This window comes from Hemiscyllium ocellatum, chromosome 7 (genome assembly GCF_020745735.1).
Source record: "Hemiscyllium ocellatum isolate sHemOce1 chromosome 7, sHemOce1.pat.X.cur, whole genome shotgun sequence".
Classification (NCBI taxonomy): domain Eukaryota; kingdom Metazoa; phylum Chordata; class Chondrichthyes; order Orectolobiformes; family Hemiscylliidae; genus Hemiscyllium; species Hemiscyllium ocellatum.
In genome coordinates, this window is record NC_083407.1 from 103,047,691 (window position 1) to 103,074,403 (window position 26,713).

General features: G+C 43.3%; 1 long non-coding RNA gene across 1 annotated transcript; it reads left to right on the forward strand.

The window, feature by feature from the left end:
* The first annotated feature begins 9,338 nt into the window (after nucleotides 1-9,338).
* On the forward strand, nucleotides 9,339-13,761 carry LOC132817608 (uncharacterized). The gene is made up of 4 exons (XR_009644902.1): nucleotides 9,339-9,369; nucleotides 11,467-11,511; nucleotides 13,417-13,485; nucleotides 13,740-13,761. It is a non-coding gene; the product is annotated as an uncharacterized LOC132817608 (long non-coding RNA).
* The last annotated feature ends 12,952 nt before the right edge of the window (nucleotides 13,762-26,713 follow it).

A 26,713-nucleotide genomic window follows, 5' to 3' on the forward strand; every position in this document is an offset into this window, starting at 1 on the left:
CCCTGGAGGATACCAGATGAGTTAGCATGGAGAGAGTGAGAGCCAAAACTGAGTTGGGGCATGGGTTGTCATCAATTCAGTATAGGGGATGAGGTAATGATATGTGAGGGTTGTCAGGGGGAGGGCTATGGATTTAAAGCTCAACAAAACGTTAGACATGCTATCCCAGAGAACTGAGATTGATCTTTTAAACAAAGGTCTCAACTCCAGAATTATGAAGCAATTCAACTGTGGGGGATGTAGACAAGACCTTTGCACTTGTGGGGAGACCAAAGCTCAGCACTGTGTATAGAAGGGGAAATAAAGGCCTAGTGGTGTTATCACTGAGGTGTTAATCCAGGGACCCAGATTCTGCCATCATGGAATTAGAATTTTATAAAAGAAAATCTGGAATTAAGAATCTAATGATGACCATGAGTCTGTTACCAATTGACTCATGTCCTTTACGGAAGGAAACTGCCATCCTTGTCTGGTCTACATCTGACTCCAAATCCACAGAAAGGTGGTTGAGTCTTAACTGCTCTTTGGGCAATAAATGCTGGCCGAGCCAATGACACCCTCATCCCGTGAATGAATAAAAGTAAAACAAAGATAGAAAGGTTACCAATAAATCAGGAGAAATTTTATTCGCCCATTGAATGATGAGAATGTGGAACTCACTGCCACATTCGAGAAGCTGAGGTAAATAGTGTCAATGAGTTTATGAAGTTAAATAAGCAAGTGAGGGGTGAAATATGATACTGCCTGCAGTGGGTTGAGACTAGCATGGAGCATGAAGCCTAGCATAGACCATTGGGCCAAATGGCCTGTTTCTCTTCTGTGATTTCTACATTCAGTAAAAGCATTAGAGTGGTATCAACCACAATGTCATATTAAGAATATTTTCACTATTGCCAACTAGTCAACTGAAATATTTTGAAAACTGGTCAGCTCAGAGAGTGGGAGTGTTGCAAATGAATTGATAAGAACCTTATTCTGAAAGACAGCACTTGCTTTGATCAATGACAGATTTGGAATTAATATTATGATGTAAAGGACACGACATTCTGCAGTGCCATGGTTACTTGTTTCAAAACAAAACCACTCCCGGTGCATGGATAAAAAAAATCAGAGGGTCAGAAACATGTGCCAAGTTGGTTTGGTCAGTTAGTGTGCACTGGATGCAATGTTAATAACAACAAAAGGGCTGTGAGCCAAATATCTGTGAATCCAAGGCTGTCAGAATTCAATTATGGATAAGCTGCATATTCCACAACCAAGGAGCCATTCTTTTGGCAGCATTTTATCAGTGTCTTCGACAACTCTGAACAGCCGCAGTGATGTGAGTACTGACATCCTTGATGTCAGCGTGTCCCAGTCAAGTATGCCCAAGAAGTTATTTCAGAACTTAATCTTACCTGGTACAGATAGAAAGCGATCCACAGCCAGCAGTTCCAGATACAGCATTTCACACTCTGACAGGAGCCAGTCTCAAAGCATGAAGAACCCTGGACTCATTAAGGTAAATTGTTTGCTCCATAGCAGTTGTGTGGAAAGGTTATGCAGTGGGTATAGGTAAAGTATTGAGGGTGAATTCCTGAATCCTGGCCCCTGCTGAAATGATTCAGAACATTCATTTCAAAAAGGCCCTCTTTCCCCACAGCAATCGTAAACTTCATTCAGGTGAGGGGCGATGTATTTTACAACCTTGCAACTTCAGTTAATGTCGTACACCCATTACTCCATGGTCATTTTGAGCTGCCAGTCCAGCAACATCCCCATTTTAGAAATCTCAGCCTTGTGTTCAATTTCCTTTCATCTCTTCTCCAGTCCTACAATCCTCCAAATTTCTCCAATTCTGGTCTCCTATCAATCCCCAATTTTAATTGCTCCACCACTGGCCACTGTGCCTTTCACTAACTAGATCCAAAAAGTAGGAATTCCTTGCCTTAACATTTTTCCGTCTCTTTCTCTCTCTCTCTCTCTCTCTCTCTCTCTCTCTCTCTCTCTATCCTCTTGGTTACTTCTTAGAACCTATGGCGTTTCAGTAAGGGGTTTTGATCACGTGCCCTAATACTGTATTACTTTAGCTGGCTCTATGTCAAATTTCGTTTCATGGCATCAGTGGGGGGTTGAACATGAAAAGACATTTGTCAGCAATGTTCTGATGACTGGTCACCTTTAGTGCTCTTCACATAGAGCTTTCCCAGACTGTTTTTTTAAAATGGATATTGATTTATGATCATTAACTTGACTCCCTCCAGAATGAGGGAGTCAATGGAATTGTTCCCAGGTCCTCTCTCTCTCTCAGTACATCATCACCCTCAGAGGTAAACCTCATCTTTTCTGAGAATCTCTGAGCCATTGTCTTCAAGGGGTTGCAGTTACTGGTTAACCATTTCAAATACTGCATGGCGCAAGGCTCTCACCCTGATATTATCCTCTTGCATCGTTGTTGAAAAGTGTGGTGCTGGAAAAGCACAGTAGGTCAGGGAGAATCCTAGGAGCAGGAGAGTCAACATTTGGGGCATCAACCCTTCATTAGGAATGAAACGTCAACTCTCCTGCTCCTCGGATGCTGCCTGACCTGCTGTGCTTTTCTAGCACCACATTCTTCGACTCTGATCTCACTTTGTCTCATTATCTTCTTACAGCGTTTCATGGGAATTCCGACTCAAGCAGAAGATGAAGCCGATGCAGCGGCTCGTTCCCAAGCCCATCTAATAGCTGTGGATGACCCGGTGAGTTATTTGCCCCAGTCTCGGTGATCATTCACACACCAGGCCGTGTGCTCCACTTGAGATTGCTTTGGGTGGGATTAAGAGGGAGGTGCATATGTTGGGGAGGTTTCAGGTGGCCAACCAACAAAGTCAGAGAAGGCAGGGATCCTCCAGGGGGAAGGCACTGGCAAACCAGTATCGGCATTGACTACTAGTGAGAGTGATGGCACTGTGGGGAGTGCAGTCTGGAGCATATTCACCAAACCATGAGTCAAATGACTGTGCGAGGACTGAGGAGGCAGTGAACAAGCACAATTAAGCATTTATCGGACCATAGATAGACAATAAGTGGATGGACTGTAACCGTCTTGTGAGTCCCACCCAGTTTGTTGCTTTCCTGGGACCAGGGTAATGGGCAATGTTGTATCAGATATTAGTACCTGATTGGGTTAACTGAAACAGGAGATAGGCTTTGCCCATTAAGACACAAATTGGGCACCCCTGTCGTAGACTTATGCCAATAAGGGAGATGGGTGGCAGCGAATACAAGGCATTTGAGGTAGTTCAAGTGAACACAGTCACAAGAGCATAAGAGGCTGCCAACACTGGGAACCAAACATGGCTGCAGCCGTGGGCCCCACTGTCACGTACAGGTTGCTGAAAAGCAGTGCTTTGTGGGAAGAAAAGCCACAAAATCCGCAGCCGGCCAAGGACAAGAAAAGAGAAAGATAAACCGCACCCAGAAAACTGTGAGGGTATCTTTAATTACTCAGCAGCTCCAAAACGCACTGAGCCAGTCAGCTACTGTGCAAGAAGCAGCAACAGGATAACAGGATAGCAACCCTGTCTCAATACATTGAATCAGTTGGAAAGAAAGGAACAGAGTGAAAACAGAAGAACACGCAGACTCTCACCAAAACCACAAAGGGCATAATAACATGGGGAACCTGGGAAATAGCAGACGGTATTGGATATCGAATGTAAGCTAAGCCCCTTAGAGGAAGAGTGAAAATTCTTACATTTATAGAAAACTTCTAGCCTGAGAAGCTTTGAAGGCTTAAATCATGATATTTAGCGAACAAACATCATTTAACTTTATTGGGAATAGCTGCAAAGTTTGATATACGTAAGGGATTATTTTTCCTTTATTCTAGGATGGGATGTGGTTATTGCAGATCCCTAACTCCCCTTGACCTTGCCATCCTAATTCAGGGGGCAGTTAAGAGCCCTTCCTAGATGGACATTAGTGAAAGCTGTGGATTTTTCTGAGAATCATCATGCTTGCTGTTATACTTGCATTTCATTCCAGATTTCATTCAATTTAAATTGCACGACCTGCTTTGGAGAGATTTCAACTCATGTCCGAGATCATTAGACCAGGGCTTGCTATTACTGGCCCATTAGCATTGCCATGATCCTGCATTCACTTCCCAGAATTGCTAAAATGACAACATAATGTAACTAATGAGAGTCAGAAATCAAAAGAAGAAAATCAGTTTATTTTTAAAATGTCATTGAGTTGAGTGAAAATCTAATTTAGATTGCACAACTGAAATATCCTGAAAGAGATGATAACAATGTCATGCCATTTAATCAACAAAAGGCAGGCTTACCTCAGATCGGACCTGAATCATAGATATTGTTGAAAAGGGTGTGACAACAATTAATAAGGGAAAGTGAAGAGAGAAATTTTGAAGTAATTCTTCATTTTAAAGTAATTTGATCATCTTTAAGCAATTGAGAATAATATATTCAGGGCAAATCGAATCGTACGGTCATAGAGACGTACAGCATGGAAACAGACCCTTCTGTCCAACCAGTCCATGCCAAACAGGTATCCCAACCCAATCTAGTCCCACCTGCCAGCACCCGGCCCATATCCCTCCAAACCCTTCCTTTTCATAAACCCATCTAGATGCCTTTCAAATGTTGCAATTGTACCAGCCTCCACCAATTCCTCTGGTAGCTCGTTCCATACACGTACCACCCACTGTGTGAAAAAGTTGCCCCACAGGTCTCTTTTATATCTTTCCCCTCTCACCCTCAACCGATGCCCTCTAGTTCTGGACTTCCCCCACCCCAGGCATGTCCTATTCATGCCACTCATGATTTTGTAAACCTCTATAATGTTACCCCTCAACCTCCGATACTCCAGGGAAAACAGCCCCAGCCTGTTCAGCCTCTCCCTATAGCTCAAATCCTCCAGCCCTGGCAACATTCTTGTAAGTCTTTTCTGAACCCTTTCAAGTTTCACAACATCTTTCCAATAGGAAGGAGACCAGAAATGCATGCAATATTCCAACAGTGGCCTAACCAATGCCCTGTACAGCCACAACATGACTTCCCAACTCCTGTACTCATCACTCTGACTGAAGGAAAGCATATCAAACACCTTCTTCACTATCCTATCTACCTGCGACTCCACTTTCAAGGAGCTATGAACCTGCACTCCAAAGTCCCTTTGTTTAGCAACACTGCCTAGGACCTTACCATTAAGTGTATAAGTCCTGCTAAGATTTGCTTTCCCAAAGTGCAGCATCTCGCATTTATCTGAATTAAGCTCCATCTGCCACTTCTCAGCCCATTGGCCCATCTGGTCAAGATCCTGTTGTAATCTGAGATAACCCTCTTCGCTGTCCATTACACCTCCAATTTTGGTGTCATCTGCAAACTTACTAACTGTACCCCTTATGCTCACATCCAAATCATTTATGTAAATAATAAAACGCAGTGGGCCAAGCACTGATCCTTGTGGCACTCCACTGGTCACAGGCCTCCAGTCTGAAAAACAATCCTCCATCACCACCCTGTCTTCTACCTTTGAGCCAGTTCTGTATCCAAATGGCTAGTTCTCCCTGTATTCCTTGAGATCTAACCTTGCTAATCAGTCTCCCATGGGGAACCTTGTCGAATGCCTTTCTGAAGTCCATATAGATCACGTCTATTGCTCTGCCCTCATCAATCTTTTTTGTTACTTCTTCAAAAAACTCAATCAAATTTGTGAGACATTATTCCCCACGCACAAAGCCATGTTGACTATCCCTAATCAGTCTTTGCCTTTCCAAATACATGTATATCCTGTCCCTCAGGATTCCCTCCAATAACTTGCCCACCACCGAGGTCAGGCTCACTGGTCCTTAGTTCCCTGGCTTGTCCCACCCTTCTTAAACAGTGGCACCACATTAACCAACCTCCAGTCTTCCAGCACCTCACCTGTGACTATTGATGATACAAATATCTCAGTAAGAAGCCCAGCAATCACTTCTCTAGCTTCCCACAGAGTTCTAAGGTACACCTGATTAGATCTTGGAGATTTATCCACCTTTATGCATTTCAAGACTTCCAGCACTTCCTCCGCTGTAATATGGACATTTTGCAAGGTGTCACCATCTATTTCCCTACATTCTACATCTTCCATATCCTTTTCCACAGTAAATACTGATGCAAAATATTTATTTAGTATCTCTCCTATTTTCTGTGGCTCCACACAAAGGCCACATTCCTGATCTTTGAGGGGCCCTACTCTCTCCCTAGTTACTCTGTTGTTCTTAATGTATTTGTCAAAACCCTTTGGATTCTCCTTAATTCCATTTGCCAAAGCTATCTCATGTCCCCTTTTTGCCCTCCAGATTTCCCTCTTAAGTAAACTCCTACTGCCTTTATACTCTTCTGAGGATTCACTTGATCTATCCTGTCTATACCTTACACATGCTTCCTTCTTTTACTTAACCAAACCCTCAATTTCTTTAGCCATCCAGCATTCCCTATACCTGCCATAGGAGGATACTAGAAGGATAATTCTCAACTTTTCGAAGGTTTTCAACTATGATTCACACAAACGAAGGATAATTTTGAAAAAGAAATTTGGAACACAAGCTCAAACACCAGAGGGGCATGTGGGACTTGAACCTGTGCATTCCGGTCCATCGCTGGGGACACTACCACAGTGCCACAGGGCCCTACACCAGACCATGGAAATCTCCAATGCAGATTCTGATAAGCTGGCACCTTGTACAGGCCCAATTTTCACCCATTCAAGTCCATTATATTACACAATGTTAATGGTGTACTCACAAGATGGACAAAATATCATGCTTTCCATCAATCCCCACCTTTGCTCTCACCCTAAGACTAGGCTGGGAGATGAGGTAGTCCATATGGCTATGTGGGAAGTTATGGGGTAAGAAGAACCCCTCCTCACCCTGATTAAATCTGAAGAAGACTGAGGTTGTCATTCAGCCCCTCAGCTCATTGAAAATTGTGACAGGAACAGAGTGACCCCTTGTGCCATGTGGAAAGGCCCAGTATAAACTGATGGTCTCCCTCTGGAAGAGCCACTCTTGGCTCTCAGCTAGAGTCTTTTTTGCTGGGATTTTGCTGACCAGCTTGGGCCAGCCCACCCCATTCAGCTTCTTTAGGGACCTCCATCTCCTTCTGCAGCTCCAGAAATCCCTGCAGTCCCAGCAATGGCCACTGCTCCCAGTGGTGCTGTTGGGATGGAAGAATGCCTGCCCTCTCTCTGACAGCAGGTGGGGAACTGCCTGATGGCTGTGTAACACCATCGGGACCCTTAGATATGGCCACAGTGGGGTTTCCACTGGCTGTCCGGTGGAATGCGACTATAACCATGGCCCCTCATTCAGCACTGTGTCTTTTTCCTGGTACCACTGGATTATGCAGGGGACGAGAGCAGCTCTGTGTGCATCGGATTCTTGTCAGTGGCACTTCCATTTTCTGGTTTTCAGGAATCTCGTGAAGAATTTATTTTTCAGCTGAGACACTAACGAAAGGTTTCAGATTTTTCGCGTCAAGTAGACACACAGTAACATAGAACATTACAGCGCAGTACGTGACGTTTGTCCCTCGCTGTTGCGCCGATCTGTGGAACCAATCTGAAGCTCACCAAACCTACATTGTGATGGTCACAAAAAGATCCTCACTTTTTTTTTAGATACTGTGTCCAAGGTGACTTTGGTGGCCATGGACTTTCCTGTGTTGACACTTGGTTAGTCTTGGCAAGCTTTTTTAAAATTCATTCGTCAGATGTGAGCATCGCTGGCTAGGTCAGCATTTATTGCCCATACATAATTGCCCCTTGCATTGAGCAGCTTGCTCTGCCATATTGGGCTCCTTGGTCTGGAGTCCCACGTAGGCCAGATCAGGTAAGGATAGCAGATTTTCTACCTGAAAGGACATAAGCGAACCAGAACAGATTTTTCCAACAATTGTCAATGGTTACATGGTTGGCAATAGACTCTTAATTCCAGACCTTTTTTTTGACTGAAGTCAAATTATACCAGCTACCCTGGTGGGGTTTGAACCCACCCCAGAACATTACCTGGGTCTCTGGGTTAATAGACTAGTCATAACAGCACTGGGCCATTATCTCCCCAAAACAAATGCTAATGTAATGTTCGCCCATTCCCTTCTGCGGGAACTAACAGGAGACTGCTCTGACTGACCACCAAAGGAATGTTGGGTCGGTAATCATCTTGTTTGGCCAGGTCTTATCCTGAATTGGGACTTGAACCCAGACCACTTGGCTCAAGGGAGAGATGTGACCAGTTGTGCTAACAAGGCTGAACTTATGGCATTGCTTCAACTTAATGACTTTCCATTTTTCATTGCAGGTTGGTTGTGTGGTGTTTCATATAAAACACTGTAAAGACTTTTCCAATACTTGTATCCTTTTTATCAGCTGAAGGCTTGACTGTTCTCAGATGTTTGATCGACCTTTTCTCTCTGACAATAACCTAGTGAGTTATACTATTGTCCTTTTGTCTGTTGAAACCTCAGTTTTAATCCACTGTGTTCAGGAGTTGGCAAACAACACTAGCAAGAACGATGAAGTCAAAAATTAGATTCATGCAGAGTCGGGCTAGGAGGACCATTGGGGAGATAGTGGAGGTGATATTTCAGAAAGCTGGGATGAAATAAGCCTTCTCCATGGAGATTGGTCTCCTGAAGTTGCAAATTGTAAGGATATCAGGTGTTTTGTGTACTCAGATGGGTTAAGGAAATTCCAGGATGCATTGGGATAGTAGTTACCAAAGCAACAGGGATCTTGGACAACTTAAAATGTTGGTAAATCTGAAGCTGTTGAAGCCACAAACAACGAGCCATGTGCTGCCACCTGCTGGTGAGATGAGTGAGGAGTGAACCAATTATGCCAGGTGTACCCTGGGGGAAATGTTAGGCTGATCATCCGAATGCAGGTTGGTTTGGGGTATTAACTGACTGACTCCTGCCCACCCTCTCTCAGAAACTGAATTGTTCTCTTTAAGTGATCCAACTTTCAGTGGTTCTAAAGAAGAGAATGTTTCTGGTTATCCGGATCACTGTGGGTGAAGTCATGAAGTGTACCACGCCACACCACCTGAGGGAACTCCTGAAAATGAAAAAGTCAAAACTGGTCATTCCCTTTGAAGAAGTCAAATACTTCTGTGTCCAGGTATTGTATAAAAACATCTAATTGATGAGCAGATACTTTTGGAGGGAAACCAACTACGTATTTCGATTTGTCCCTTTAACTCTCACTCTCTGCTAGATTCCTAGAGGGAAGAACGATGTAAGGAACAAGGTCATTGTTGAGCTACTGGGGATTGAGCGACGGAGTGACAGCCAAAAACTCCTCGGGCGAACAAATCTCCAGCTTATTGACATTGTCCAAGTAAGTCTCTTCATGTAACAACCATCATGACCATATCTGAGGCTGAAAGGCAACTGGTGACGAAGCTTCTAGAAGTTTCATTCACTCCACTATCAATGGCCATGTTCAGCTGTTGAGGTCATCAGCCCCAGAATTCTCTTCTCAATCCTCCTGTTCTCTTCTCCTGAATTCCTACCTCATTGGCTACATTTTTGGTCAGCTGTCCAAAGTGATTCTGTGACACACTGACCCTAATAAGGTTCTTGCACAATGTGTTAAGCTGTTAAATGCATGTTGTTGTTGTATGAGGCATCCTGTTCCCGTAACAGGTCACACGCTTGAGTAACTAATCCACACAAAGCGGAAAGTCCATTCTATTTGTTGTCCTACGTCAAGTTAGCCAAGTGACCTTAAGGTCATGGAGGTAGTTTCTTAATGCCTGGGACTGGGTGGTATGCTGGTGGCAGGGGGTGAGGGGATGGGTGTAGGTGTGTTGGGGGTGAGGTTGCAGGTTGTTAGGTAGTGGAATTGTGAGAACCAAACTCCTGTTCTGAGTCACTATACCCAAAGTCTGTGTGTGTGGGCGGGGGGGGGGAGGGCAGACAAGAATATTCCCATCAACACTCAAACACAGATAATGGCCGACAGAGCACATTTCAAGGAGACAGTGCACTCAAAGGAGGGGAGATGGCTAGGAAGAAAACTGCACATCATAGTTCTCTTGTCTTGCCCTTGATTGGCTCTCCCAAACTGGCCTGGTCTGACTGAGCTGGCAGGGAAGGGGCAGGAGGAATGGAACAAAGAATAGCCTCTTCCATTAGACCACTGACAGTCCTCAGAGTCCTCGCAATTTGTGGCCAATTAGAAAGGTATAGGGGAGGGGTGGGTGGGTAGAATAGAGGGGGGAGTTCAGTCATTCTCCTTTAACTATTGTCCCATCTTTGTTTACCAAGATGTGTAGCTTCCCCACAGAAGTCAAGAGCGCAGAGTTTTTTTTTCCAAATTTGTTCATTGGATGTGAACTTTCTGGCTGGGCCAGTATTTATTGCCCATCCCTTACTTGGGCAGTTCAGAGTTGATGACCATGTTGTAGGTCTAGGGTAACGTGGAGGAGAGACCAAGTAAGGATTCCCTTTCTCTAAAGCTGCAGCATGCTGGATCAACAGACACTCTGTGGTGCCATGTCCCACAAAGCATTACTTCTTATTGCAGCACCAGTCAGCTTTGAAACAATCATTTCCGGGCCCTGCCCTTTTAGGAAGCATGTTTTGGCCTTGGAGACAGTGCATTGCCCATTTCCCGGAATGACAACTGGCCTCCATCTGTTCAATTAAAAGGAACAAGTCCAGAAGTAACTTTTGTATTCTCTGGATTATGCAACTTCAGAGATAAGTTGCTCAAAGCTTTCACGATATGAAGCAGAATAGTTGGGTGAATGGAGAGAAACTGTTGTGACTGGTTAACGACTCGAGGACATCGTTAAATTCAAACTGGACCTTTCAAGAATGAAGTTAGGAAAACTTTCCAGGTGTAAAGGAATTGGGATTTTTTTTTTCTGGAAGCAGCAACTGGTCCTGTGTCAATTGGACATCTATTGATAGATTTTAGTCCACCAGAGATATCAAGGGAATATGAGGCAAAGATAGTTAAATAGAATTATGTGGCAGATCGGCCATGATTCACTGAACAGTGACAGACCTGAGCTTGAATGGCTGAATTGTTTCCTCCAGTACCTTCCTTCCTCATCACTGCTCCATCTAAACAAGACAATCCATTGGGCCACATAAAATTATTAAGAATTTTGGGCTGTGGGCATGGCCACTGTGTATAGGGTTATCAATAATTGGGGTGTGCTCATAAATACTCTCCCTCCCAACACTTCGCTATTAATGTTGATGTCCTCATCTGCTTCAGCACCCCCTGCCTCCCGAGCTCACTGCTCTTGAATTCCCTCCGAAACGTTCCATTTCAGAGTGAGCCAACTATTAATTTGCTTCTGCCTCAGCCAGCCTCTGCCGAATGCTTTGTAGGCATTTCATTGCTTTGTTAAAGGTGTGCTATATCAGTGCAAGTTATTCTTGTGTGGAACAGTCATCATTGGGTCTGTTTGTCTTTCAGCAAGTTTCTGTCTCGGACACGTATGAACTAGGGATCAAGAATCTGGTGAGTATTTGCAGAGAAACATAGAAACATAGGAACAGGAGTCGTCATTCAGCCCTTCGAGCCTACTTCACCATTCTACATGATCATTATTGATCAACTAACCCAGTACCCTGTTCCCGTATTCCCCCCAAATCCTTTGATCCCTTTTGTCCTAACAGCTATATCTAACTCCTCCTTGAAAATATTCAATGTTTTGGTCTCAACCACCTTCTATGTTAGCAAATTTCACAAGCTCACCATTCTCTGGGTGAAGTAATTTCACTTCATCTCAGTCCTAAATGGCTAATTCCGGAGCCTTAGACTGTGACCCTTAGTCATGGATTTTCCAGTTTTCGGGAACATAGGGACCAGGTCACTGGGATAGGTGATGCTGAGGGTAGAATGTAAACATAACGTCATTTACAGGTTGTGCATTAAGTTTCCCTTCCCAGTTCAAATGTTGTGGGAATTTAAAAGAATGAATCCAGCTTGTTACAATCCCAGCTGGTGTTTCTGAAGGAAATCCGGCTTGTTGGATTTTTAGAAGATTTAATGTCAAAGTCTTTCACTGAAACACATAAAGCTGCAGATTCTGTTTTAAAAATACAACAGAAGTTTATGACACAAAATTAATTAAAAAGAAACAAACTGAGCTCTCCAAACATAGTTTGAAAGATGTAAAAAAAAAGTGACCAAAAAAAAGCCCTGACTGCTCATGAACACCATAACTTTAATGAAATTCCATAGTAATTCTATCCCTATCATATCTGTAGGTTTGAGTTAACTGTTTCTTATGAGTTCCCGTCCTGTGAGTAATGAGGCCTTTTCCCTGGGATATTTACACAACTGAGGTCTTAGACTTTCCCAAGTCTTTTAGAATGTACAGAGTTCTAAATAAACACTCCCAGTTTGGAAGTTTCATTAACTAAACTCTTTCCCTGAGGTAACATACTCACTGGTTCCTGTGAACATTGCCCTTTATCTAAAAGGAACTGGACTTGTATTTGATTTCCATCAGACCTCCTTCAAACTGACCAAATATTTACTGATCTCTGAGCTTATCTAAGCTGAACTCAATCCTTAATCATTCTAAACTCAAACTCAAGCCTCCAGAAGATAAGCAAACTTCCATTGACATTCCATAGGTCCTTGCAGTCTGAAAAATACAAGTTTAAAGTCATACTCCTGGAGAAACTAACCTGATCAATTTTTGAATACTTTCGCAAAAGAAAAGCACCCATATGCCACTAGTTTAAAATCCAAAAACTCTTAAAAAGTATTGACATCTATAAATCACGCTCTGTGCATCACATTCAGGCAGATGTTTTGAATAAAGTTAAATCATGAGTGTGTCTGTTTGTGTGCCAGTGTTGTATGATAACTTTACAGATGGAGCTCCTTACTAGTTCCCTATAACTTCGGGTTGCCAACATTTTGGGCGACTCTAGGGATTGAACATTAATCTCTGGGATTGCATAGTCATGGGTTTAAACTCCAATTTCGAGACCTGAGTATGTGATCTGGAATGGTATTACTGAGTGAATGATAGAGGTGTTTTTTACAGAGGGAGGGGACAATAATCCAAGGTCCTCACTGGCAAGTGTAAAGAATCCCAGGGCACTGTGCTAAAGAGGAACAGGCAGCTCTCCTAGTTCTTGGCTAACACCTATGTCTCAACCAACATCACCAAATATCGATTACCTCATGGTTTAAGTCATTCCTTTAAGTGGGAGCTCGCTGTGCACAAATGAAATGTTGTATTTCCCATTAAGACATCAGTGACCACACGTCAAAAGTACTTTGAGTGTCTGTGAATTGCTTTGAGACATGCTGGGGGTGTGAAAGGTGAGCTATGAATGTTATTTCTTTCTTTAACAATGTTTTTCTGTGAAACTCTTGAATAATTATTGTTGTTAAATTTTTCAGCACATTTGCAGTCTTGATATGTCGATAGACTTTTCCTATGGCTATTTCGGATATGGATACTCGAATCAGGTATGGTCACTTCACCCTGCATCGATAGCAAAGGCTGTTCTTTGCTGGTATTTTCAGGTTAATCTTGCCTTCTATCCTTTCCGTTTCCTGTTTAAATAATTCCTGTTGTTAGTCCCTGGGACTGTTCAGCGATTTGGTATTATGTTTAATCTGGCAAGGTGCCTTTTCAACTCTCTGGAATTTATCTTTTGCCAGCCTTGTTCTTGACATTTTCCTCTTCTACCTTTTAAACATTTTGCTTCCTCTCACACCAGCTGAAGAGATTTGACAAAGAGAAACAGAAAATCCAGGAGACCTCCCTCTTCCTCCGGATACCCCCCTTGGAGAGCAGGAAGGACCAAGTGTAGTGAGTAGAATGTTGAATTGAATTGAATTGAATTGAAATAGCTTTATTGTCACATGTACTGAAATGTGTACAGTGAAACGTTTACAGTCACCACATTACAGCACCATCTTAGGTACAAGGGGCCTTGGCACAGATACTTACGATCTGAGGAAAAAATATTTGAAAAGCAGAAACAAGAGTGCAGCAGTATATGTCATAGGAATACATTAGAAAATGAAAGAAATAAAACTTTCAGAATATCAGTCTTGCTGAATCAAGTCCACGCTGGCACTAACTCTACAGGGAGACCTCTACTGCCTCGCCCCCTCCCCAGATCCACCAACATAGGAGTCACCCAACATTTAGCGCCATCTCTTCATCGCTGGGCACTTGGCTGACAGCGCTGAAGCCACACACATCCTGCAACCAAGAGTCTCTGGCTCCGCTGCCAGGACAGGCCGCTGCCAGGCCGCGAGTCACCCTTTGCCAGGGCAACAACCTTGAAGCATCCACTGCCGCCTGCCCTGAACACAGGAAAACACAATCACTGCCACTCTGGTGTGGCCCACTTTTGCTGCCACACTGGGCCAGCTGACCAACCTGCCACACAGAGGAAGGACAGGAAAGACCAAAAGGAAAGAAAACAATGTGAAACAAAAGAGCAGAAGCAAAAGTAAAACAAATAAGGGAAGCAGATGGGAGCAGACAGGCTCCATGCAAGAGCTCACGTGCAGCCCTGTCACTCCCCTCCCTCTCTGGCTACATTGCACAGAAAGATGTCAAACTTCAATGGTTCAAACCCGTTGTGATCATTGGACAATGCGGTGGAAACTGGAAAGCTTTGATCATTATCGCAGGTCCTGCTCAAGGTGAGGGCCATTAGCACCAATCACCATGTGCATCAGTCATTCACTCTGGACGTAGAACACTGACAGGTCTTACATAAGGCTCCCTCCAATTTCCCCCAGTGTTCCCCGAACACCATTTCCCCAAATTGTCACCACTGCTACCTTGAAAGAATAAAGAGCAGCCGAATGGGAATACCGTCAACCTCCAATATCCCCACCCATACCACACACATGATCCCAGCTGAGTGATGTACAGTGTATTACTGTTCCTTCATGGCTGATGGGTCAAAGTCCTAGAGATCCCTTATCCAACAGGACAGTGGGAGTGCCTTCACCACGCTGACCTCAGTGATTCAAAAAGAAGGCCCACTACCAGGCTTTCAGGGAGCAATTCTGAATGAGCCATAAATGCTGGCCTTGCACTGATCCCACATGTCAAGAATGGTTTTGTTTTCATAATAGCAGGTCTTGTACACAATCTGACTTAGGAACGTAGGCATCACCTCTTTCCTCTCCCATTAGTTCCTCCTCAGCCACGAAATTCAATGCCTTCCTGTCTCTGATCTCTATCACTATCCAGTAAGAGGATTACAGCCACAGGAATTGACTGAACTGAGCTGAATGGAGTAACTTACTCCATTAACTTACCACTGACTGATGTCAGCCTAATAGGAAAGCAGGGAATATAGACCAGGTAGCCTAGTTTCTGTTGTCAGAAAGTTCAGGAATATATTATTAAGGAATTACTATTCTGCTAGAAAGATCAGCACAGACTGTGAGTATTGCTCAAACAAAAAAGATGTGTTTTATCAGTGCTGTTTATCTTGCATTCATCAGGGCAATTTGCAAGAAGTTTGGTGTAAAGAAAAACAGCTTTTTGCATTGGTTGGTATAAGATTGTCAGGAAGAATGTACCAGATGATGATGACTGACATTTAACTTCCAAGTTTTGTTTAAAGGAGGTTGAATCTGAGGCACTGCCCTGAGGAATGAACCAGAAAATGTCAAATGAGCTTGCAGAACCGTGCATTTGTACATAAGAATGGTTACACATATTAATATACAGGCCTTGTTAGCTGTAGTGATAAAAGGCATGTATATGCATTACATCTGCTTCAACAACAAAATAGGCAAGTCCCAAATGTGTACCATTTTGCTTTCCAAATGTAAGGAAGCTTCTTGCATTGAAGACAGTACAGTGAAGGTTCATTTGTATTAACTTTGCAAAGGAGTGTGGTCTGGTGACCAGAGGCTGAATGAGTTGGTTTCAGACTGGGAGAGCTGTCTGAAACCTTTGCAGCAGTATGGATTATCCAGTCGCCATTGTGGTGATTGTAATGAGGTCAGTGAGGTGGAGCTCATAGAATGTGAGTTCCCTGATTTGGGCTGTTAATCAGGGAGCCCTGACTGACAGATATAAACAGGAGTGTCAGCCATCCTGCTCACTCTGACAGCTGCTCTTGAGGAAGCTGGGAAAATAAATGGAATGTCACCGGCACGCACGCAACATGGGTGCTGGGGGAAAAATATGCACGACCGCAGTTAGGCAGTAGTGTGGGGGTAAAAACAAAAAGATAAAAGAAAAAGAAAATAAACAGGAGTGTCAGAGGTTCTGTTCACTCTGAGAGCTGGCTCTGAGGGAGCTGGATCAGAGTCAAGGTTTCGGTGTGTGCAAATAAAGAATGACAAAAACTGGAAAAACTCCACAGGTCAGGGAGCAGTTCTGAGGAAGGGTCACCGGACCCAAAATGGTAATTCTGATTTCTCTTCATAGATGCTGCCAGACCTGCTGAGCTCTTCCAGCAACTTCTGTTTTTGTTTCTGGTTTACAATGCTTTGTTTTTATTTGGTAAATAAAGGGTAACTTGGTGATAGTATACTGGCCTCTGTGGGTTTATTGTAGCCATCAAAAAGAGTGGGCTTGTTTCAGCGAGTTAGTCTTTGGGTCATGCCTGCCTCATCCTGTTTTTTTTTGCAGCAATGTGATTACCTACCAACCCATGCCATTCCCAGCATTCCTACCGGATTATCTCCATGTGTCTCCAGGCAGGGAGAGAGACAGGGAGACTGTGTCAGAAGCGACAGCAGAGTACCTCACGAAAGTGCCCAGAAAAGTCTTGCAGCTCATGAAGTCAAGAAAAAGGCAAGTCGCCTCCTCTTATTAATGTATAGACAGAGCTCGTGTGAATTGTCCAGTTCACCCTCTGGTGTATTTCAAAAGGCAATTAACACTCCTTTATACTTTGACTTGAACTAATAGATTGTGTGTCAAGTTTGGGAAGAGAGCCCATCCTGTGACTAAAGACATTGTCTTTGGGAGAGTTCCTGTTTGATTTCGAATCGACTCCAGTTTATGAGGAAGGACAGAACCTTTCCTCAAGGATGGGCTGCATCAGAACTGGAACAGAGTGACCGAACTGACAACAGAAAAAAAAAACAGGAAAGGCAATCAGTGAGTGACCTCAACAAGAAAGTGAGGAGAGAAGACCCATGAAGCAAATAACACAAATAAAAAAACAATTTAGTGAAGTGGTTGTAACATGTAGGGAATGAAGAAGGTGGAGGAGGAGAATGAAGTGTTTCTGAGACTTCTTTATCACTATATTGTGAGTTTCTCTTCATTGTGTCCATTTGGAGACCTTTTAAGTCAATCCAGGCAAACAGATGCACTTGTAGGCATGAATCAAACTGCAACATGCTTCTTCTTAGATAGAACCGAAGACCAAATATAATCAGATTATATTTCAAAGATTCATTTTAAATCAAGATGTAACATATTACCCTTGTTATTACAAAGACATTCACATTTAATATTTCTCAGCTGGTTTGTGTTTGAAGAATTGAGGAAAAATTGAGTTTTTTTCAGATTTTTACTCTTAAATCTAATCAAAGATGTTTTTGTTCAAATATTCCTGCATAAATGGGCTGTTTCTGCTGACAGCCAAATGCATCAGCAGCAATATTTCTCATGCGTATAGTTACAAATACCAATGAATGATTCTATTTTAATTAATCATTATATCCGATCACAGAAAAAGGAGGTGTGACTTTTCTTTTAATTTTCAAAAAATTGACGAATATTGTGTACATGTGTATGTGCATGTGCAATCAGCAATACAGAGGTTTATAAGTGTCACACAGACAGATCCTAATAAATGGGGACCTCATTCAGGTGAGTGTCCAGTTCCGAAAGGTGTGAGCCTGTCCAATCTTACATTTCAGATTGGATCACCTGAGGCAGGAGTTAAATGAGAAGCAAACTCAGGAACAGCGAATGGAATTCTTGGAACACCTGATCCTGAGGAAAATGGAGAAATCGGGAAAAATGCTGAGGTCAGAGAGGAAGGTAAATTAGTAAACATGTATTTTCAGTGATTTGAGTAAAACACATCGAAGGCTGCTGTTCAGCCAGATCAAATGCTGCTTTTGTCACATTGAACAGAAGGTGAACCTTGTCTGTTTGTTATGCTCCAGCCCCGACTTTAATCATTTGGGCTGGCAGGGGGTGCAAGGAGGTCAGAAAACCTGTGGGTGTTGCCAACAAAAGTAGGTTTGTTCAGGAGTCTCCAGGAGTCAAGATTGAATATTCAGGATCCTGCTATCAGCAACTGGCAGGAAAAGCATTGAGATTGTCATCAATAACCTTCTCACTGACACTCAGTTTGGGTTCCAGCAATACTATCACTTCTAGGCTTCATTCCAGCCTTTGCTGAAGCATGGATAGGTTCCAGAGCTGAGGCGAGATTGGTGATGCTGCCTGTCAAGGGTAACATCTTACCGAATGTGGCATCAAGGAGCCCAAGCAAAGCTGAAGTCAGTAGGAATCAGAGGCAAACTGCCCATTGATGAGAGGGTTGCATAGTATAAAGGAAGATGATTGTGGTTGCTGGGGATTAATCACCTCAGCCCCTGGAAACACTGCAGGAATTCCTCAGGGTAGTTATAGAATTTAGAATTAACCTGTCTAGGAATGCTATGACACAGTTCGGAGACAAGTGGGACTCAAACATAGCCATTGCAGAGGTGTGCAATTACATCTCTGGACAGGTTTAACATTTTCTAATTATACAGGTGGGACACGAATCCAGGTCGACTGGCTCAGAGGAGAGACACTACACCACAAGAGCACCTCTTGGAACAGGTTTGTGACCCAGGCTCAACCACTTTCAGCTCCGCCCACGAACATAATAAGACTGGAAATGCGAATGTCTGCTGATTGCCTGATGTGCAGCACCACTCACAGTTCCTCAGATAATACAGCAGTTCACGGCCATATGCAGCAAGACTGGGACAGCATTCAACTTGGGTTGACAAGTGACAAGCAACATTTCTGCTGCACAAGTGTTGGGAAATGACCATTTCCAACAAAAGTGAGTGAAAACACCTCCTACTGCTTGTAAAGGCAATAGCAACATTGAATCCTTCATGAAGAAGAAGTTGGAGGTTACTATTTACCAGAAACTGAACTGGATCAATCAAAGTAATATTGTGGCAACAAGAGAAATATAGAGGTTGGAAATTCTGTGCTGAGTAACTCATCTCCTGATTCCCCAAAGCCTGTCCACCACAGGACACAAGGAGTGTGGCGGAATACTCACCATTTACCTGGATAAGTGCAACAACATTGAAGGGACTTGGTGTCAGCCTGCACCAAACAAATCCAATCGACAGGCACAACATCCACCATCTTAAAGCATTAAGTTCCTCATTCATAAGGCATCATTGGCGCTGACAGGGAAACGGTTCTCTACCAGGATTAGCTGCATCAGGTATAAAATGTGGAGTGTTACCTTCCTATTTTAATCATAAAGGCATTGTCACTTAGAATATAAACCCTTAGTGCAACCCGGAGATCAACAAAGCTGTGACAAAGGTTTGTATTTCAGGTTTACAATCTGAGTCGGCTGCATTCTGCCTCACTGTTCTGGGGGAAGGCTGTGAGTTTGAAATGTTTGTGCCCGCGATGATATAACAACACCAACCAGGGCACTCAGACTGAGAATGGAAAGGGAACCAGTTTGCCTTGGCAAAGGGTTCTGTGAATGGATCAAAGTCCATACCATACCAGGACAAAACAAAACTCACAAGTTTGGACGAAACAATGGGTTTCAATTTTCTTCAGGAGAACTCTGAAGATCAAGTCTCTTTGAAGATTCTTAACACTGTCTTTCATTTCACAGGGAACTCTCTGGACTGGTTTAACAGAAGGAGAAGCATCTATTTCTATTCTCCAAAAACCAGCCGATCCAACAGGTAGTGGAAGCGTCTCTTCAGAAGAACAAGTGAACGGTACAGTGTCAGCGGCTCTCTGATCATGGGAACATAGTTATAATGGAGAAGGTTGTGAAAGAGCTCGGCAGTTGCTAAGCAATGTAAACATAAACACAAATGTAAGGTACAGAGCTCGGTTTGTATTTCAATCAGCATCTCTTACAAGCTGATAAAGTCTTTGGTAGGAGAACACTGTTGGATCCCATTCTGTCTCCAATCCTCTCCTCAACTGCTCCATTCCATTGCTTTCCCCTCTCACAAACTTTTCATTCCTTCATCATCTTTGGCTCTCTCCACCTCTCTCTCTCTCTCCCCTCTCCCTTACAATTAGATCTAGATTAACATCAATCATTGGCCAGCTTTCTGTACTAACAACCTCATTTCTGTTTCTCCATCCCCTGTTCTTCTCTCATCCCTTCTTTGTCCCTTTCCCTCTCTCCATACCTTCCTCACCAACTCTTCTTCCCCCATCTCCATTTCTCCCTCTATCTGCCTTTCAGCTTCCCCTCTGCCTCCCTGTCCTTCCCTTCCTCTCTCTCTCTCTCTCTCTCCACCTATTGATTTTTCTTCTCCTTTTTATATCTCTCTCTCTCTCGCTGCTTAACTTGACCCTCCCTCCTTTTCTCTACGTTCATCTCCACAGCTTCCTGTTTCTCTTCCTTTCCTCCTCTCCACACCATTTCCCTCCCTTCCTTCCTTTCTCAAGCTACTCCTTCCTCTACTAGCCCTCTCCATGTACCTCCCTCTTATTCTCCTTCCTTTTCTTCCTATACAGTGAGACACAATTTCACTTATTTACAAAAGATTCCTGTTTTATTGTTTTGTTGAAGCCTGCCCTTATCTGAAACTGGATTGAGAACACCCAGGTTTTTTTTAAACTGCCGATCCGTTCAGACAAGTGGACAATTGAGGCTTCATTTTCTCCAGTCTATGTAGATTTGAAAACTGGAGTGTGGGAAATGAGTGGTCAAATTACGAACACGTGCAGCATCTCATACCAATTCCCCTACAAATTAACTTCTTCAGACTGTTGCTCCACACTGGACTCGTGTGCTGGAAATCAGAACCTGTTAGTCCCAGACTCATCAAAATCTTGCTCAAAGTATAAAAAAATTCCCCAATTTGCCTGCCTTATTAGACCTTAAAACACAGGCTAGGTTTCTGTACTTAACTAAAATCACTGTTTAGTATAAATAAACAGATTCTACTCACAAATAAACAAAAATAAACATGCAACATTTATATTTCTGACTTAACACTCTAACCCTCTTATAAAAGGCCTGAGGGAGGCAATGATGTTGTGGTATTATTGCTAGACTATTAATCCAGAGGTGCAGTAATGCTCTGGGACATGAGTTCAAATCCTACTACGGAAGATAGGGGAATTTGCATTTAATAAATAAGTCTGGAATTGGGAGTCTAACAATGATGACAAAACTGGTGTCAATTGTTGGGGAAATCCTATCTAGTTCCCTAATGTCCATTCGGGAAGGAAGCTGCCACCCTTACCTGGTCCGGTCTGCATGGGACTGGAGACTCACAGCAACATGGTTGACTTTTAACTACCCTCTGGGCAATAAATGCTGGCCGAGCCCAGAATGTCCTCATCCTCTGAATGAACACATTTTTAAAAAGCCTAAACGTACATACAGACAGACAAAAACAAATTGTGTTATGGGGTGGAGTGCAAATCTAGAGACAGTTCAATGGCCCCTGTCCAAAGGATTCACTGAGATCATCCTTTTGCTTTCCAGGACTTGTTGCTTGTTGATCTCTCTTCAGGTACTTTTCATTTCTTTGCAGGTGGCACAGACTGACTGGCTCACAAATTGAAAAGCCTTTTAGTTATTGGTTAAAAGCCACAGCTTACAGCAACTGGTGAGGGAAAATAAACTGGCTTTCTTCAGGTTGAAGTTTTTTTTTAACTGCAGAGAGAAAGACACCACAACCACTGCGAGAGGTCCAAAAGCTTCTGGTCATATTGTTCATACCCAATAGCTGATCGGCTCCCTAGGAGCCAAACACATAGCTTTTGGCAGGAAGAAGGCCTTTGGCACTGATAACTGGTCACCACTGCACAGACCAATCAGCGACTTGTCGCCAGCCGAATCTCACTTTGTACACATAACCTGGCTCCAGTTAGTCTGCAACTCACCTTCCCCACTGGCCAACCAGGTTTAGAATAAATGCTGGTTACTTGCTTTTGAAAAGTGCAGTAATCTACAATGTCTATAATCCTTGGTTTCTAAAGGAAAGTCATTTCCCAATTTTAGTCTACTGTCAAAAATAGAGAAGAATGAAGGGTGACTGTCTTTACAGGAGTAATTTACAATTACAGTGTTCAACTGCAACTTTGCATCTTCCGATTTCTGCAACCAACTGCTCACATTTTAAAATTTAGGAAGGGAAAACGTTTAAAGCAGGCACAGGCTATTCAGGGCTGATGTTGGGAAACATACTAATGTTAGTTAGAATTTGGAAGCTTGTCTCCCAAAGCATTGTTGAGGCTGAGGTTAAATGAAAATGTTAGAGCTTTGTTTGTTGGGTTTTTATTCTGTTTGGGTATTAAGGCTTGCAGAACTAAGATGGGTGGAAGGGGCTATAGTACAGATGAACCTTGGCTTAATAAGGGAATAGGCCTGTGGGGCTGAATGGCTGACAGCTATTTCTATGTTTCTGCGATACATTTTAAATTGGGACATGTACAAGGTGATTTTTACACTGAGCTAATAGTAAGGAAGGAATTTCGAGTGGTGTTGGAGGGTCTATCCATCAAGGGCAGGAGGGAAAGACATAGCGTGGAATTGAGTGAAACCGATTCCTCATGTCACCTTCCAGTTTAGAAACTCTTGTTGAGCTTGATGGTCATCATAAAGACTCTTCATGGTCACTCTCAGTAGACAGTGCTTGTTCAGCTTTTTATTTCCATTGATTCTGATGACAAATTATATTGTCCCAGTTACACTCTATTACTCTGTTCTTTCCCACAGAATGTCCTTCTTCTGAAGTTGAAGAACAGAAGGCGGAAATTAAGGTATTGAAAACAAGTCACTCTGTACATGTCTCAGAGTGAGGTCTTTATTAAAACAGGATACACTCACCCCACTGGCAACAATCTGACCTGTTCAGCTCAGGACAAAAAAAGACATAGATGATTGCACATTGCATAAGACTCATAAAATATAAATGGGACACCCCTTACCCTCCACTCCCCTCTTCTGACTGTCACTGTTCCGTCCTAAGACTGAATCCCACAGATACCTGCCCTCCTGAGATCACACTCAAAAGGGGTCATTGTGAACCTAGACCTGAATATTGTCAGCAGGCTCTTCAGATGTGGAGTCCATCATAACCCAAGCGCAAATTAACAACACATGCTCAGTATGGGGTGCACTATTTATGAGATTAGGGTTACAGACCATACACAGGAAGCACAGCCTTTCTTTACTGCTCTCCAGCCTGGCTTTGGTTGACACATTGATAAGGAATCAAACATGCACCCTTTCTAGCTAAGGACACTTTGATCTAATTGTGTGCTGTTCTGCTCAGGCAGGTCCTAGTGCCTTGTCTATGATTTGCTTTGATGCTGTCAACCCGGGAAAGGTGTGGGGATGGTAGAAATCCCATCAGACTGGAGCCAATGGTAACAGATCAGCCAAAGCTCCTATTAGTGGTCTGCAAATACATGTTTGTATGTTTAAAACAAACACCTCCTGAATACTCTTACTTTTAAGCTGGAAGGCTGTGTGTGTCACACAATTCCAGAGTTCAAAATCTTGGCTTACATTCCTGTGCATTACTGTGGAAGTGCTGCATTGTCGGGGGTGGGGGTTCCTGTCCTTACAGGATGTCCCAAAATGCTTTCTCATTAAATGAATTAACTGAAATTTTGCAGCAAAATTTTGTGGCAGTGCTACTGGGAGGCTGTGGCTGCTGCTGGTATGGCAATGACCTACCAGTGCAAAGTGAACACAGGGTGCACCGGTGGGAAGGCCACTGGCAGGGAGGACAGGGAGGGGCTCTTGACTGCTCCCAGACCCTTCCACCATTATCTTGAGTCAAGGACAACAACCCCCCCACCTCCCACTTCCCCAGCGCCATCATTCAACAGCACGAGTTTGCTTGTCATTGTGCTGCCTGCATTCCTACCTCTCCAACCAGAGTGGGGTGATATGAGCCTTTTAATTATGTGTGCCAACCCGCCACCTAATTAAATATGCCGCAGCCACTCTGTACCAGGCTCACCACAGGGGAGGCCACGGTGGTTAGTGTTAGCACTGCTGCCTCAAAGCGCCAGGAACCTGGGTTCAATGCCACCTTCAGGTGACTGCCCGTGGAGTTGCACATTCTCCCCGAGTCTATGTGGATAACCATCGGTTGCTCCAGTTTACTCCCAAAGCCCAAAGATGGGCAAGTTAGGCGGATTGGCCATGCTTAAATTGCCCATCGTATCCAGTGATGTGCAGGCTAGGTGGATTTGTCATGGAAAATGTCGGGTTACAGGGATAGGGTGGGGGGGCTCATCTGTTTGGGATGCTCTTGGAGATTTGGTGTGGACTCATTGGACCAATTGGTCTGTTTCCACACTGTAGGAATTCTATGGAACATTGCATCCAACTACCCCTTCAAGTTACTGAATTGACTGCAAAGCACTTAAAGGAAAAAGTGAGGACTGCAGATGCTGGAGAGTCAGAGTTGAAAAGTGTGGTGGTGGAAAAGCACAGTAGGTCAGGCAGCATACGAGGAGCAGGAGAATCAACATTTTGGGCATAAACCCTTCCTAATGAAAGGTTTTTATCCGAAATGTCGATTCTCCTCCTTCTCGGATGCTGCCTGGCCTGCGCTTGTCTAGCGCCACATTTTTCAACTGTAAAGCACTTCAGGACATTCTGAACTTGCCAAAGGTTCTCTATAAATATATTTGTTTTTACATCTGCACATGGTCAGGATCACCCCAATGATTGGGATTTCCAGTTCAGTTCAACGTAAGATTTCCTTGCGCAATTCCTCATGTGAATTAATTTTACAATTCTTGTTTCAGTAATTGCTCATGATCTCACTCCCACATTCCCCATCCACACCATTGTACACGGTGCTTAGGAGATGGGGAAATATTTGATCAGTTTGAAAACTTGGGCTCATTCTATTATCCAAACTTCCCATCATGTGTACTTCTGAACAGTGAATAAGTGATTTTGTTTCTGCATCCACCCTCCTGTTCTTTAAGCGAAACTCATGAGGGAACCCTAAATCTAGCATATGGTGTGGTGTTCTATGCCTCAGTGAGCTGCAGGGATGATACCTTCCAGGTCATATGCTTGCAGGAAGACGCTGACTCAATGCTTTAAAATGTCTGCTCCCATGCTTACAACAGGTCACCAACAGTTTGATTTCTCTTTCTAATGAGTCACACCCAGGTTTAATTTATCGCACATGCATAATAAATACCAGACATACATCATCAACAACTGAACCACTGTAACTGGATTTTGGGTAATCCAAGATGGAGGATGGGAAAAAATCATTGTGGCTGTAAGAGCTGCTCCTTTCTTGTGGTGTTTTCGATGTTGGAGCTGATTTCCTTGAGCTTTTGGAGCAGTAATCACTGTTTTATAAGCTGTTGCATTGTTTTGGAACTTTGGGGGGAAAAGCTCAAAACAACAGCACTTTTTAAAAGGAAGAAGAGAGGGAGGGAGCAGATAGCACATGGGAGGTGAAAAACATTGTGTAAACCTGCACAGGTGAGTGACTGTGCGTGTTCACTGCTCAGTCAGTTGGCTCTGCTATTTAGTAATAAATATCCCTGGACATCGGAGCTTGTTCTAGAAAAATGAACAAACAGTGACAATCACAGTTGACTTTGGAGAAACCTGTGTGGGCAGCTCATAGCACGGGCAGCAGCTCAGTGGCTTATTTTTTAAAGTGTAACCTTACTTTATTTTTGTAAATCTACAACAGGGATTAGAGTGGGTTTTGTTTTGATAGTATGTTTTATTGAGATCTGTCTCTTGATGAATATCTGAAGATATAAATCATAGATACTAAGTTATCCTGGTGCAGTGTTTTTAGAGTAAAAAGACTATTATTTTCTGGGTGTGTAGATTGTTAATGTTCAAACGTGGCTGTTAATAGAATGACGTGCTCTTCCTGTCAGATGTGGGAGTATAGAGAGAATTTCAATGTCCCTGATGATTACATCTGCAGGAAGGTGTGTTTGGTTGCGAATCCTATTGGAATGCATGGATCAGTTGGAACAGCAGTTAGAGGCAATGAGGAATTTACAGGAGCCACGTGGTGTAACAGATGACAGTTGTAGAAAGGTAGAAAAACTGCTGATACAGTTAGGTAGATGGGTTAACTCCAGGAAAGGTAGGAGAGGAAGGCAGGTAGTGTGCAGGAGTCTCCTGTGGCTATCCCCATCTCTAACAAATATGCTGTTTTGAAAAATGAATGGGGGTGATGGAATCTCAGGGGAATGTAGCACCGACAGCCAAGTTTCGATACTAAGACTGGCTCTAGTGCAATGACAAGGACATCAGATTCCAAGTAATCGATTGTGCTCAGGGACTGTCCAGTCAGAGGCACAGACAGATGGTTCTGCAGCTGACAGTGAGAAATCAGAATGGTGCACTGCCTCCCTGATACCAGGATCAAGGATATCTCGGAGACGGTGCAGAATATTTTCAAAGGGGAAAGGAACCAGCAGGAGGTTGTTGTATACATTGGAATTAATGACATAGGATGAGAAAAGAGCAAGGTTCTGAGTAGAGAACATAGGAAACTA